Genomic DNA, 14,966 nt, shown 5'->3' with positions numbered 1-14,966 from the left:
CAGTCCTAATATTTTAATTGATTCCATTGCAATCAGTCTGTCTCTTCTGCTCATGTAGAGTTTCTCAGTTTTTGTATTCTTCTTTGCCTGCCTGGAATACATGTGTAACTCCCCCTCTTTCTTTTGGTTTACGCTAAAGATGCAATCACATCTTTGATCAAGCTGGTTTTTAATTTATTATTTCTCCCACTGAGTAGATTTTTTTTCTCATTTTTCTGTCAGGCTCAAGGTTTGGCTCCTATTTATCTAGGATATGTTAACATTCTGTTCCTCTTCTGGGCACTCAGTCAACCCATTATATTGCCTGAAATTAAACACTGGGGATTTTTGAGTATTATTTTCTTCATCAACCCAGGGATTATCTTCAACAATTTCAGCTTTTCTCACTTTCTTCTTCATATTTTATGGCTTTTGGAATATTATGGGAAATACCTTTTTTGGGGCTTTGCCTCTCCAAATCTTTCCCTGGATAAACTCCTGACCTGAAATGTTTGAATCACTACCTGCATGCAGGGACCTGAAGCAAAATATACAGTAGGATACTATAACTTGCCCTAGTGAGTCAAAGGTAGAGTAAAAATAGAACCCAGAGCTCTTAACCTCCTCCAGCAAGGGAAGAAAAGCCTTGTGACTAGAGCACAGGACAAGCATTCAGAAGATCTGAGGTCTTGTCTGTCTGTGTTGCTGACTTCTGCTCCTTTTCTGTCACCTGGGGGAAGGCTTTCTGTACATTGTTTCCCACATCTATGAAATGGGAACATTAATAAACCAGCTTCTGTATTTACTGCCCTCAGGTGGATGGAACCAGAACTGAACAACTGTGTGTCATAAGCCTTATGATGTAGACAGATAACGGAGGTTATCCTTAAGCTCAGGAGGTGTGGTCTTGTGACATTGGAACAGGAAGGAATCTGAGTTCTAGGCCTGCTGCTACCGGAAAGTTCCAGGTGGCCACAGTGTAGAACATAATGACAACAGTGAAGTTCACAGTAGACACAGATTTGTTTCATTATCTACCAAGAGTTTTACAAGCCTTAATTCTTTAATATGTGTAAAGCATTTTGAGATGCGCCTTAGGAAGCTGATATAGACGTGCAAAGGATTATTATTAAAAACTCTTCCCTTTTTCTCCAGGAGCTGCTAAAATGCATTTACAGTTTATATCCTTTTTGATGAGCATTAAACATTCCCATGTGAATTAATAAAGTGTGGGTTAGTGGTTTTTTTAGCCCCTTTCCATTAAAAAAAAGTTACTGAGTTTTTTATTATTATTTTGCTTAGTGATTTTTGGATTTCAATAAAAGTAACAGTGTGGTTACAACACTTTGCAAGATAAGTGAAGAGAGATCTTTTCACAGAACAATTATGAAATTTCAAAGCACCTTATAAATATCCTCCTATCTGCATACATGAGATAAGCATATTTTAGTAATAGTTATGACAGGCTAACAAGGAAAATGCATGAGACCACAGTACAGTGCCGTCCCACTCAGACACACACTTCCAGATAAACCAGCTTTTGAACAACATGGTGTTTCTTTGAATGGATGGTGGTAACTGGGGGAAGCTGGAAGACTCGCAGAGATATCAACTCCCTGGAGGTTGAAGGTTATGTGTGTGACAGATTTCTGTTACCCATCTGCCTGAGGCGCATCAGGTGATCAGGCTGAGGATCGTTATGGGAGGAGATGACAGAGCACACCAAGTGTCCAAATTTTAAAGCTTTATTAATGAAATAATAAAACAGCAGCAGCAAGTGCTGGGAATGCTCCCACATCACTCAGAGGAAGAAGGAAAGTATTAGTGCCTCAGCCCTAAACCATTTTCATAGTCACATACACACAACCCGAGGCTGGCCAGGTCGGGATGTAATGTAAGAAGAAGAGAGGAAGGGTGGATGGGAGTTCTTGTCCTGTCCATGGTCATCCAAGGTCTGTTGTGATCTCCAACTTGCTTTGGCTCTCAGGAGGGTTTTTAAGTCCTGGGTTCTTTTGGGGGCATTTTGTTCAGGGAACTCTGTTCCTGGTGCTCTTTGTACCAGACCAAACCGGCTCTCTGTGGCCTCCTGAGCTTTCCCAAAACACACTGGTTCCAGGGATGAGAAAACGGTTGTTTTCCCCCACACTGGCCTTCACTGTCTCACTTGTTTTTGCCTCTCCTGCAGTTCTGTTCCATGGAATCCTCCTTTCTCATGCCTCATCAGGGTGGAATAGGCCCCCATCTTTCTTGGCAGGCAGCCGAGAATCAGGTGTGTGCTGCGGCCTTGGGTTGGAGTCAGTGTCTTGTCTTCGGGCCTAGCTGGAGCATGGAGTTGACTCGTTCTCTTCTCCCTTCCTCATCCCTTTGGCCTCTCGCAACCTGCAAAGGAATCTTCCACTCCACACTCAGACCTTTAACCCTTCCAAAATGACTTGCAATGCTTGCAACAGTGTTAGCAACATACAATGCTGATCTGCCACCCCAGGGGATTCCCTGAGGCAGGGGGCCATTGGATTGTGACTTGTGGAGGTGGATCTCATTTTTCTGAGAAGAGCAAGGACTGATGAGATAGGGAGAGGGTGTTCTGAAACTCTGTCTTCCCTAGCCTAGTGCTAGAACACCAAAGGGGGATGCAGATTGGAGGAGGCACCTCTTAAAGCAAAGAAGAGCTAGTAACCTCATGAAAGGGGGTTCTAGTTTGGATCCTGGTTTTGTGTACCTAGGTGGTTATGGGCCTGATTCTCCTCTTATTGACAGCAATGTTACACCAGTGAACTTCATAGAATGCAGTAGATTTGTGCCAGATTTACATCACTCTAAGTGAAAGAATAATCAGGCCCAAATCCCTACCATTTATTGTTTTCTTTAGTTTCCAGCATATGGGAATGGGAGTCAGGAGATTTAGGGTAGAATCCTGGCTATTTAAATCTATTGTAAAAATTCCACTGTTTGAAATGCGGCCTGGCTTCACCAATAGATTCTGTGTTCTAGTCCTAGCTCTACCCCTTACTTTGTGTGTGTTTGAGGGTCACTTCATGTCTCAATTTCCCTGTCTGCAAAATAGGGATCTCCAGCTGCAAGGGCCTAGATAAGGACAAAGTTTTAAAGATCATTGTTATTGTTACACATTTACAAGCATAAAAACACCTGGTTATTTAACACCTCTTGATGGCTCCCCATAGACCCTCCTGGGAATATAGTATCACAAACCTTTAAAAGGGCCTTCCAGCTGTGACAGACTCATTGGTGCCCTTTTATTGCTTCTTTATCATGTATAAAGATTTTGTTGGTCTGTCTCTGACTGTGTTTTTACATTAACATATCAAAGTTTTTCTTCCCTGTTGTTGCAGGATGAGTCCTCAGAGGCCTTGAGAACTGGAGTGGGAATTTTCTCAGCCCTCAGTTGAAAGGGTGGAGGCTTTGATTGTGTCACAAAGAGAGTTTTTTCCTAAGTGTCTTTCAGGAGTTGGCACTAAACAGCTATTAACAAAAACCTGCCAAGACCCCAAAGTGTTTTTGTGATGGGTTGCTGGCTGTACTCACCACTGGATGGTGTTGCCACCTGATGGTTTTGGGGATTAGCCAGGTCAGGCCAAGGCCTCTTCCAGTGGTTACACCCCATCAGTTTCTCCTCAGCAGCCTCTCACTCTCAGGAGCTTCAGCTGTTCTCTTTGTGACTCCGCCCTCCGGTGAGGTCACTATGGTGGACAAGGGCAGTGCATCAAGGTTCCTGCTCTCCAGCAGTCTCAGCCACTCTTCTCCTTCACTGCCTCACAGTGCCACTCCCAGAGTGGCTGGCTCAGGGACCCTCTGTACACCAGCCATAGGGTTGCCAGGCATCCATTTTTTGACCAGAACATCCAGTCGAAAAGAGACCCTGGCGGCTCCAGTCAGCACTGTCAACTGGGCTGTTAAAAGTCCAGTCAGCGGCACAGCGGGGGCCCAGGGCTAAGGCAGGCTCCCTGCCTGCCCTAGCTCCATGCAGCTCCTGGAAGCAACAGCCAGGTCCCTGCAGCCCCTAGATGCCTGGGCAGCCAGGGAGGCCCCGTGCGCTGCCCCCACCCCAAGGGCCAGCTCCGCAAGTCCCATTGGCAGGGAACAGTGACCAATGGGAGCTGCGTGGCAGTGCCTATGGGTGTGAGGGCAGCATGCAGAGCCTCCCTGATGCCCATGCATCTAGGGGCTGCAGGGACCTGGCTGCCGCTTCCCAGAAGCCGCGGTAAGCATGGCCAGAACCTTTCACCCCGAACCCTCTCCTGCACCCCACAAGCTGCCACAGCCCAGAGTCCTGTCCTGCCCATATCCAACACCCCCCTAACATCCCAACCCCCTGCCCCAGCCCCCTTCTGCACTCCAAATCCGTCATCCCCAGCCCCATGCCAGAGCCCACACCACCAGCTGGAGCCCTCAACCCCCCCACACCCTAACCGCCAGCCCCAGCTTAGAGCCCTTTTCTGCACCCCTAATTTCTGGCCCCACCTGAAGCCCACACCCCAATCACCTGCCCTGTCCCAGATCCCTGTCCTACACCCCAAAAACCTCATTCCCGGCCCCACCCTAGAGCCCGCACCCCCAGGAAGAGCCTTCACCCCCTGCTGCACCTCAACCTCCTGCCGCAGCCTGGTAAAAGTGAGTGAGGGTGCAGGAGAGTGAATGGCAAAGAGACAGGGGATGGAGCAAGCAAGGGTGGGGCCCCAGAAAAAGGGTGGGGTAAGGGTGTTTGGTTTTCTGTGATTAGAAAGTTGGCAACCCTCATCAGTCAAGGTTCATTCCCTGCACTTTGCTGCCTTTCCATGAGCCATTTCCCTACCTCCTGACCTTCCCTACTCCACTGGGTTTGCCAGTCTCTTCACTCCTTCCTCCCAGGGAGTAACCTTAGGCAACTCATCTCTGCAGCCCATCCCCACAAACACTCCTCCCTCTTCCCAGGAAGTGTCCGCAGCCTTTGCCAGCAGCCACGTTTATTGACAGCATCCTGGCTTTTGTAGAAGCTCCACCTGTCCCTCCCAAGGGAGCTTCTCTCTAATTAGCTGCCTCAAGCCTAAAGTTCTCCTGTTTGCAGCTTAATTAGCTGATTGGGCCCACATGGCCTAATTCAGCTGTTGTGGAGCTAGTGTGAGGAGCACACCCCATCACAGTTTTAAACTAAAACTCTCTTCCTCTCTCAGCTGATTCAGGACTCCAGGTTTCCATCTCCTGAATCTTGTGGGGTTGTATTCCAGCAACTTCCATAGTCCTCCAAGGAGTCCTCTAGGAAAAACAAAGAAGGCATGGCTGGTGGCATAGCAATTTTGAGTGCCTTGCATTCTAGGAGCTTGCTTTGAGACAGTTGAAAGGGCCTTGATTTTCCAAAGATAGGTGCCCAGCATTTTCTGAAAATCAGGCCCTTTTAAGCTAGACTCCTCCAAAACACTAGTCAGGCTACCTCTAACATACAATTACACTAAAGCTTTCCTCCTTTAGATTTAAAATTAACATCCGTCCACCCATCCATCCTTCTGGGTTTTCGTTAGATGTTGTAAGAGGTCATAAGCTTATCTTTTTTGTTGCTGCAGGTGACCTTTACCACAACCTGACCTAGCCATTGAGGTTCCCACTGTGTAGTGGCAAAGCATTTTTTCTGGATAATGATGTCTATAAGCATTCACTCCTTCCAGGCAGTAGGGATGATACCCAATGTCATTGGCACCTGCAGGTTCTCAGGAGGGTTTTGGTTTCCACCAGTCATGTCTGTGTAGATTCAGAGGATGACACTGTGGGAATGATGAGGCTGAAGGCAATAGCCAGGACTGTGAATTCTCCAAACTGCAGTCACTAGGTTTTAATTCTATCACAAGTGTTCAAAAGTCTGCATCTTCAGCAATGGAGATGGGGCTGAAAGATTTGCAGGCAATCGTTACCTCCCAGGTTGTTGCGCTATTCACAGGGCCAGAGGAGGAGTAGAAGAGGGGGCAGTTTTGTCTCTTCAACTGAATGATCCCTGCCTCTTTTACATTGTGTTTTTTTGGGAGCAACTGCAGAGAGGTCACAGATGAAACTGTGGAAGCTGGAGGAATCGGAGTGTGTTAAATGGAATGTGCAGCACTAGATGGTACAAACCACTGCTGGACAGACTTGGGGTCAGAGATACCGCCTGCCTCCATTTCATCGGCTGCTAGATTAATGTCACAAGCACACAACCTGGGTCTGATTAGAGGGCTCGGTCCCAGCTGGTTTTACTTATGACTTCTGCAAATGCTTTGTTTGCAGCAAGAGCAACAAGCTTTCTGCTTATCACTGAGGTCCCATGTAGTGTAATTCTGAAAAGAAGAGGATCACTCAGGTCGTTTACCACCTTCCGATTACAGGTTTTAAACACTAGCAGCCATGGAGCAGGTGGCAGCAGCGGCAGAGGAGGGGGAGTCATTATCCTCTATTGTTTGGGCTTGGGAGAAGTCTCCCTTTCTGAAGTCAATTTCTACTTTTGGATATTTTTTTCCCCTTTTCTTCTCTCACTTTCAGCTTCCACCAGGAGGGCAGAACAGAACAAGCTGCTGTCAGATTTCTCTTTCCCTTTTTCTCAGTGGATTCCAATTCTAGTCCGTGGCAGAACAAGCTAGTCTCTCCAGCGGGAAGAAGTAGTTAATGAGTTAGGGAACCTCCCCCGCTGAAGGGCAGTCAGCCTGTTTCAGGGCCACTGAGCTGCATGTGTCGGCAGCAAGGGGGAAAATCAAAGAGAGGGGGAGCAAGATGTGAGGAGCTCAGAAAACAGGATTAAAGGGACGGTAGTCAGTGGTGGCTGTTTGGAAGGGGGCTTGTAACCGCAAGAATGGGACTCCAGTGGTTAATGGCAATACTGGCGCGAGCAGAGGTGATGACCATAAGAGGCAGGGCACTGGTATTTCTAGAGGCCCCTTTGGGGGCCTCACAATAAGTCTCAATCCTGATCCGTGGGCTGCCCTTCCAGTGAAGAAGTCTTAGCCAAGAGGGTTTTAAAATGGTGGACTCTGAACTACCCTCAGAGAAGAGAGGGTCTGGGAGTGGAGTTCAAAGTGCACGGGTGACATTCTGCACCTCTAAGAGGCACAGCACAGAACTCACAGTCCAGAGCAAGAAATGGCTGGTCCTGGAAATAGAGAAGCCTCCGGTGCAATTTAGACATCCCTGGCATCATGTCTAAGTCACCACAGCCTCCCTAGGCTGCTCTATGGGCCAAAGTGCAGCCTGGAATCTCTGCAACACTTCATGTTGCGGCTGTGCCCTGACATGCTCTTCCTGTCCCCAGTATACAATGCACTCCAGGGCTTGCAAAAGGGGTCCTTGGAGGAGAGCCTTACAGCTACCTTCCACAGCACCTGCACTGGAAGGATTCTCAGCCAGGCAGATAACAACATAAGAACAGTCATACTGGGTCAGACCAAAGGTCCTTCTAGCCCAGTGTCCTGTCTTCCAACAGTGGCCAATGCCAGATGCCCCAGAAGGAAGGAACAGAACAGGTAATCATGAAATGATCCATTCCCTGCCGCCCATTCCCAGCTTCTGGCAAACAGAGGCTATGGACATCATCCCTGCCTATCCCAGCTAATAGCCATTGATGGATATTGGGCTTTTAGTTTGCTCTGGCTCTTCTATCTGGTGTAAGGGAGTTGGAGTGGGGATGAGGATCTCACTTTGTGTATCCCATAGATCAACAAGAGGACAGACTTGAAGATCCCAGGCCATCTCCATGAAGGGTCTAGGCCTCCACACCACTCTCACGCTTCCTTGTAGATAACCTCACTTTGCTGGCCTTAGTCCTCTCTCCCCACATCCACCCACTGAAGGTGCAGAGTGGGCAGTTACTGTGACTCCATGCAGCAGTTACTAGTGAATTGCTTTCCTTTAGAAACCTGCTGGTTATCCAGGACAACATGCTGAGGATATCTCCTCCCATCCTCCCACAGCCTAGCCAACAGCTATAATCCAGGGGTCGGCAACTTTCAGAAGTGCTGTGCCGAGTCTTCATTTATTGGCTCTAATTTAAGGTTTCACATGCCAGTAATACATTTTAGCATTTTTAAAAGGTCTCTTTCTATGTCTATAATATATAACTAAACTATTGTTGTATGTAAAGTAAATAAAGTTTTTTAAATGTTTAAGAAGCTTCATTTAAAATTAAATTAAAATGCAGAGCCCCCTGGACCAGTGGCCAGGACCCGGGCAGTGTGAGTGCCACTGAAAATCAGCTCACATGCTGCCTTCGGCACGCGTGCCATAGGTGGCCTACCCCTGCTATAATCCCTCAGACTTACAGTGGTTAGGTCCTTGGTGGCTAAGGGGAGCATGTGCATGAGCATTGCTGCAGTGCAAAGCAGAAGGCAGCTCAGGGCCCTCTGTCCACCTAGTCTCTCTTTGCTGGCTTGCATTTGAAAGCTGTGGGGATGCCCTGATGCTCTGTTGCAGGGATGTTGCTTGTTGCTGTAGGGCTCTGTGATTTACAGCACCAGAGAAGAGAAACACCTCAATCATTGCCTTTTATATACAACTGAAAACACAATAATTGACTGCAGTGTCAATTAGAGGAAGCAGGCAGCACCCCCAGGAATGTTTGCGTGTCTACTCTCAACCCAGCAGCACTGCAAGACTAATAAACCAATCAATAAAATAACTCTTACCTTTAAAAAATAAACAAATAAAAATAAATCACTATTATAAACACCACCACCCACAAAGTGCGCTGTAATCAGCCTCTTCTTCCCTGACCAGTTCTACAGCCCATCTCCTGACACTCCCCTTCAAAAGGACACTGTCAGCGTCTACCCCCTGTATGGGTAAGGCAGGGGAACAGATAATACCCTAAGTGCAGTTGTATCAGTGCTTCTGTGAAGTCTCCTGCACATTCTTACATCATTCTGACAGAATTTCTAGCAGAAAAACTTTCTCAAACTAACTCTCTCCTAGCTCCTCAACCCAGGATAAAAGCAGCTTTAAACTCCCCCTTCCCCCATCATATCTATCTATATCATGTAATATTCCAGGATCTCAAAATTTTGTCCTTTTCACCCACCAAGACCCTAATCCTGGAAAATTTACATGCATAACTTTAAGCATGTGAGTAGTACCATAGATTTCACTGTGCTGAATGAAAAGCATGTGTATGTCTTTGCCGGACTGGGGCCCTCATGTGCAACTGTAAAAGAACTCATATTTAAAGCACAATAACAATATTTTTTCCTATTTAAACTACAAGTATCGCTTTAAGGTTATTTAAGCAAAGATTTTCTTTTGCTCTTTGCCGTTTGTGCTATTTCTGCACTTCAGCTTGCACAGACAGACTAGTCCAGGGGTCAGCAACCTTTCAAAAGTGGTGTGCCGAGTCTTCATTTATTCACTCTGATTTAAGGTCTCGCGTGCCAGTAATACATTTTAACATTTTTAGAAGATCTCTTTCTATAAGTCTATAATGTATAACTAAACTCTTGTTGTATGTAAAGTAAATAAGGTTTTTAAAATGTTTAAGAAGCTTCATTTAAAATTAAATTAAAATGCAGAGCCCCCCAGACTAGTGGCCAGGACCCGGGTAGTGTGAGTGCCACTAAAAATCAGCTCGCATGCCGCCTGTGGCACATGTGCCATAGGTTGCCTACCATTGGACTAGTCTATTTTAGTCTAGGTTCAAGTGAGTTTCACTTTCAGGCATTTGTGCACCAATGCTATGCTATAATTTTGGGGTTGCACAGGCTGCAGAGGAAACATTTCTTTCTTTAAAATAACTCTTTCCATTGAAATATTTCTGCTCTTAAATTTTGTAAAAGTTTATCTTTATAAAACATACATTTGGAGGGACAAATTTGACTTGACAGAGTCCCTTCAAGGCAAAATTTCTTTCTGGAAGTGGAGCAGTAGCTTAGTTTTTATTTTTTCTATTAAAGATAAACAGATTTGTTGACATTACAAGTTTTTCTCACTCAGGTAAATGGCTTTTAATTTCTATATCATTTGGTTACATAAAAGAAAACTCCAGTGTAGTGAAAGAAAAATTCTAATTACCTCATCTAATTAAAAAGTGTCTTAATTATACTACAGAATAATTAATTTATTTTGATACTTACAAATTAGACACTCCCCCATGTACCTCTAAGGGCCATGGGAATTAGGAACCGTAACAATGGGAATCCGTCTTTGAGAAGACAGTGCTCGTAGGATTTACCTTGGCCAGGCACCAGTCTTGCTCATGAGAACAGGGATTCCATGGTGGTCAATTATTTGGCTGGAAATCCTGAACTGGCTCACCAAGTCTCAAACACAGAATGGTCCTATGCTATTTCTGTCAACAAAATGCATAATACCAATTCACACAAGTGTTTATCCTGCATAAAGCACTGGGGAACCATCCCTCTTAGCCTGTGCATACCAATTTGCCAGTTAGTTTCTGTGTCCTATATCAATGTCTTCTGGTAGTGTCAGATAATGCAGGGTGAGGGAGCGATATAGTTCAAGTGAGAGTGCTACATGTCCCATTTTGAGATGGGCCCAAATCAAAACTCTAGCTCCAAACTCTCAGGAGATCAGACCCACAATTCTTGTCTAGTCCTATCTCTATACTGTGCAGAACCAAACCCATGGACCTGATCACCCTCATACACCAGAAGCTTTGTGGCTGGGACTGTCTCTAGTCCCATTGTACACAATGCTTTTTTACACTAGTTTTGTTGAAAGCAGGTTTACAGCAGAATGTTATCCATCTGCTTACAAAACTCCTATGCTGCACAACAAGTGCTATCCAGAACCACTAGCTGAGGCCTCTCTTCACATTTGCATCTTCACGGTCCCTATTAAGGGTGCAAGCATCTACTGAAGAAGTGCTTTACTTCCTCTGGGATGTAACATTTCTGATAAATTCCTCTGGGATGTAACATTTCTGATTCCATTTATTCCCTGTCTGATCCTCTCTCTCTTTTTTTCCAATAGGCCTTAGAGTAAACTCTCCATTAGGCTGCAGTGGAAAGTGTTGGTTGTCACAGGCATTGGTGGTATGCAGTATGGATACTGTTTGCAGTATGGATTTTTAAAAGATATCTTTTTAACACAAGTGCTCAAACAATCTTAGCTTATATATTAGGATATAGTATTACTGTATAATGCACACCACCTCTGAGACACATGACATCCAGAGAGCCGTGTTCATTACACTGCCTAGGTTACATAGGCTGAAGCAGATGCCTGTGTTGTTGTTGGTGTAATACTAATATATGGTACCATACAAGTAATACAACTTGGGTGCATGCTCCTCTCAGCCACCAGGGACCCAACTGCTATAAGTCTGAGGGGTAAAGGCTCCATAGCTATTGGCCAGGCTGTGGATGGATGGAAAGACTCTCCCTTGGTATGTTGCCCTGGCTAACCCGCAGGGTTTACCTTAAACTTCCCAAATGCCCTGGGTAACCCTGCAGGGTTCACAGGACTCTGGCTTCAAAATCGCTTCCTTTTTAGTTCCAAACATCAGCATCCAGCATACATCGCAGCATCAACTGAACAGTGAAGGAAGACAGGCATGAATTTGCAGCATTCGTGCAGGACCTGATGGATGCCAGCAGTCATCTTTGATTTCTCTCTGCATCAGAGGATTCTTTCCCTCAAAGAGGTATTTTAGAATTCAATGTAATTAAAGTTTCTGAAGCACACACATATGTCACTTGCATTCTGAGACTGTGTAAGCTCCTTAGACAAGCTCTCTCTTACTCTGTGTTTTATATCACCTAGTCCAATAGGACCCCAATCCTATTTGGGACTTCTGGGTGCTACTGCAATCCAAATCAAACAATGGAGGGAAAATTACAGTAAAGGCAGTCACGAATCTGGTAGTTAAAAGGATGCAGCCAAACCACAGACCCGCTTTCCAAGGAGTTTGGCTGACTTCAGCGAAAGCTATCAGTGCACCTCATTTCTTCCTGTAGCAACTCTCTCTAATCTCCAAACACCCATTCACGAGCTGTAGATAAGAGTCACATTTAAATGCGGTCAGTCACACACTACTGCACAAGGAAGTGTGGCAACATTACACATGCTACTTACTAATATAAGACTTCCCATAACAGTAAACTTCTTCCTTTGACACTTTGATATCAAGTAGAAAGAAGAAAAATTCAATTACTTTTCACATTCTTAATAATATTCACTTATCTTTTCCAGTTTTTTATATTGAAAACATGCCTGAGTTTGAGAAGTCTACAGGCTCTTTTCCCTAGTAGAATTCAGCAAACCTTATGCTCATCCCCACTCATCTCCTTCCCTGTGAGGAATTAGAAAGAATTAATAATAAGGAATTTGAATAAAGTTTTTGTTATTTCACGGCCAGGATCCACTTCCCTAACCTCTGCACTTAGAGCGACATCACCAATCACTAACATATATTGAAAATAAATATTCTTTGTCTCTCCTACCAAGACTTTTCAGACTTAGCAAACTGATCTTTCAAAATCACAATAAGGCAAGGGATATTTTCTCTCTGAATCACTCAGCTAGAAACACAATTTTGAGAAAAGCAAAGTAATGTTTCCTTTTCACTGTTTCCATTCCATTCAGGCTGATAAATTCCTCTGGGATGTAACATTTCTGATTCCATTTATTCCCTGTCTGATCCTCTCTCTTTTTTTTTCCAATAGGCCTTAGAGTAAACTCTCCATTAGGCTGCAGTGGAAAGTGTTGGTTGTCACAGGCATTGGTGGTATATGACTTTCTGTTTGCAGTATGGATTTTTAAAAGACATCTTTTTAACACAAGTGTTCAAACAATCTTAGCTGATGGCATCGACCAAAGGACATTCCAGATACGTCAGATTCTCAGCTGATCAGGTAGGTGGCCAGCAAGTGAGTGATGGGACTTTATCACAAAGGGGCTTACCCAATAGACTGTGCTAAGACTCTGAAAGAAAGCAAAGCCACTCTGCATTCATGCTCTTCTGAGTACTTCTGTGGGCAGTTGGCAGAAGGGCACTGAATTAGTTTGAAAACAGAGGGAGTATGAATCTTTGCCTTGTAATCCATTATTCAGAAGGGAAGGCTCACTCACCATTTTCAAGTTCTTGCAATAGCAAAATCATTCTGAAATGTTTAAGTTTACACTAGGAGGAAAAAATGGCCTCATGAAAATGACTCCCTAGATTTGTCAGACTGCCATGACCTTCATGTATTTACTGCATTTGCCAGCCACAATTTTGGGTCATAGTCATCATCCTCCGTTCTACTGCTCAGCCCCCTTGAGCTGGCATGCCAATGCAACAGCGCCCCCTTTGGCCAGATAGAGCATTTTACCAGAGTTCATTCAGTCCTCTTGCATGAGTCCCGCGGGAGTATGTGGGTTTTCTCCCTATCCTTGGTGGGGTCAGCTGCTCCTGGTGCTCATGGGGTCTGGAATCTCTCTCAGTTCTTAAGTCTCTCAGGGGTTAGTAAAGGAACCTAGGCCCACTCATTCCAGCTTAGGGCCCTTAGACCAGACAGGCTGAATCAGGCCTCTACAATTCCTCCTGCTGTGCCCTGAGTTCCTTCCTACCTCCCGTAGTTTTTCCAGCCTGTAGAGCCAATCATCCCTTCTCAGGGTGCTGTCTCTGAACAGCTCCTCAGCAGTTTGCTGGCAGGAGTTACCTTCTTCAGCTTGCTTGCTTCTTTGGGAGCCCCCCACACTACCCTTTGCCTTCCCAGCTCTTTTAGTCTCCCAGCCGCTGTGAGGCTGCCAGTCAGCACTCACAGGGAGGACTTGCATTAACCCCTTGGTTGCTGGGTGAGCATCGGTATATACACCCCATGACTCCCCATTTCTTCACTTTCACCACTCACTGTGTCATGCCCAAATCAGCTTGTAAGCTATTTGGGATAGGGAACTGTTAAGTCCACTTTGTACTGCTCCAACTTTTGCAGGTTTAAACCTGCCTTAAATGACCAGTTGAGGATTCTCCCAGTACGGGGGAGTCCCCAGGGGATATGCTCCTGCACCATCACACCTCTACTGGGCCAGGCACACTTGTGCTGAGTGCAGTTCATTCAGGATGGGATCTGAGCCTGTGTATTTCCTTTGTCTGTAAAACGCCATGCACCCTTATTACTGTGCTGTATAAATAATAGCGATGGATGACAAATACACAAATTGTACATTGCTACCGTGGGTGATATTCCTTCCTGACCCTGATCACTGTGGGGTCCTGAAGCATGAGCCTGGATTACCTGTGTCTTGGAATCATCACAACAAACATCACTTATCTAAGTATACAGACACTTCCTAAACCCAGATAGAGCATTTGCCTCTGTCTTTCTGTGGCAGTGAATTACATAGGCTGATTAAAATTGAATAAGACTGTTGGGTGCATGCTAAAGTTTTAGATTTGACAACAAAAGCAGCTATAGCAGACCAGTAGCTAATTGCACCCACCACAAACAACCATATCCAAACAATAAAGATCTCATGGCAACCTCAATCCCCCTCTGCCCCCAAGTCCTTCTGATTGCCTCAGATTCACCAGCTGTAACACAGATTGAGTAACGATGACTGACCATTCTTACCATGAGACTCCACCTGAAAGGTGTTGCACAGGTATGTAATCCCGCTTCTCCTCCACACACTGCTGCAAAAAGGAACTGCTGTGGTCCTCACCAATAGGGGCTAGTAATGAGCTATAGCGAAGCCCTGCAAAGGATGCTCCACAACCCATGTATGCTGTGGCATAGGGCACCCGCAGGCTGTCTGCAAGGGCATGCATGGGGTGTACACAGCCTGGGGAAATCCTGGGGTCATGAGCAGTGGTTTCAGAAACTACTCATATCTACTAGTCACAAGCCCTATGTAAGCATCGTGGAGGAGGCATGGATCAACCACCAGACTCTTTGCATCCTGATTCTGGGGAGCAGAACATCCCATCCCCCAGGTGGGTCATTTAAGCAAATCCAGTTTACTCAGAATTTACCTTCAGCACAAAGTAGTATTACAAGAGCAATTTCACTGGTTAATACCACTCACTCATGCTTAATGACCAGAGC

Source organism: Gopherus flavomarginatus, chromosome 8, assembly GCF_025201925.1.
Source record: "Gopherus flavomarginatus isolate rGopFla2 chromosome 8, rGopFla2.mat.asm, whole genome shotgun sequence".
Lineage (NCBI taxonomy): Eukaryota > Metazoa > Chordata > Testudines > Testudinidae > Gopherus > Gopherus flavomarginatus.
This window is presented reverse-complemented; position numbering follows the sequence as displayed.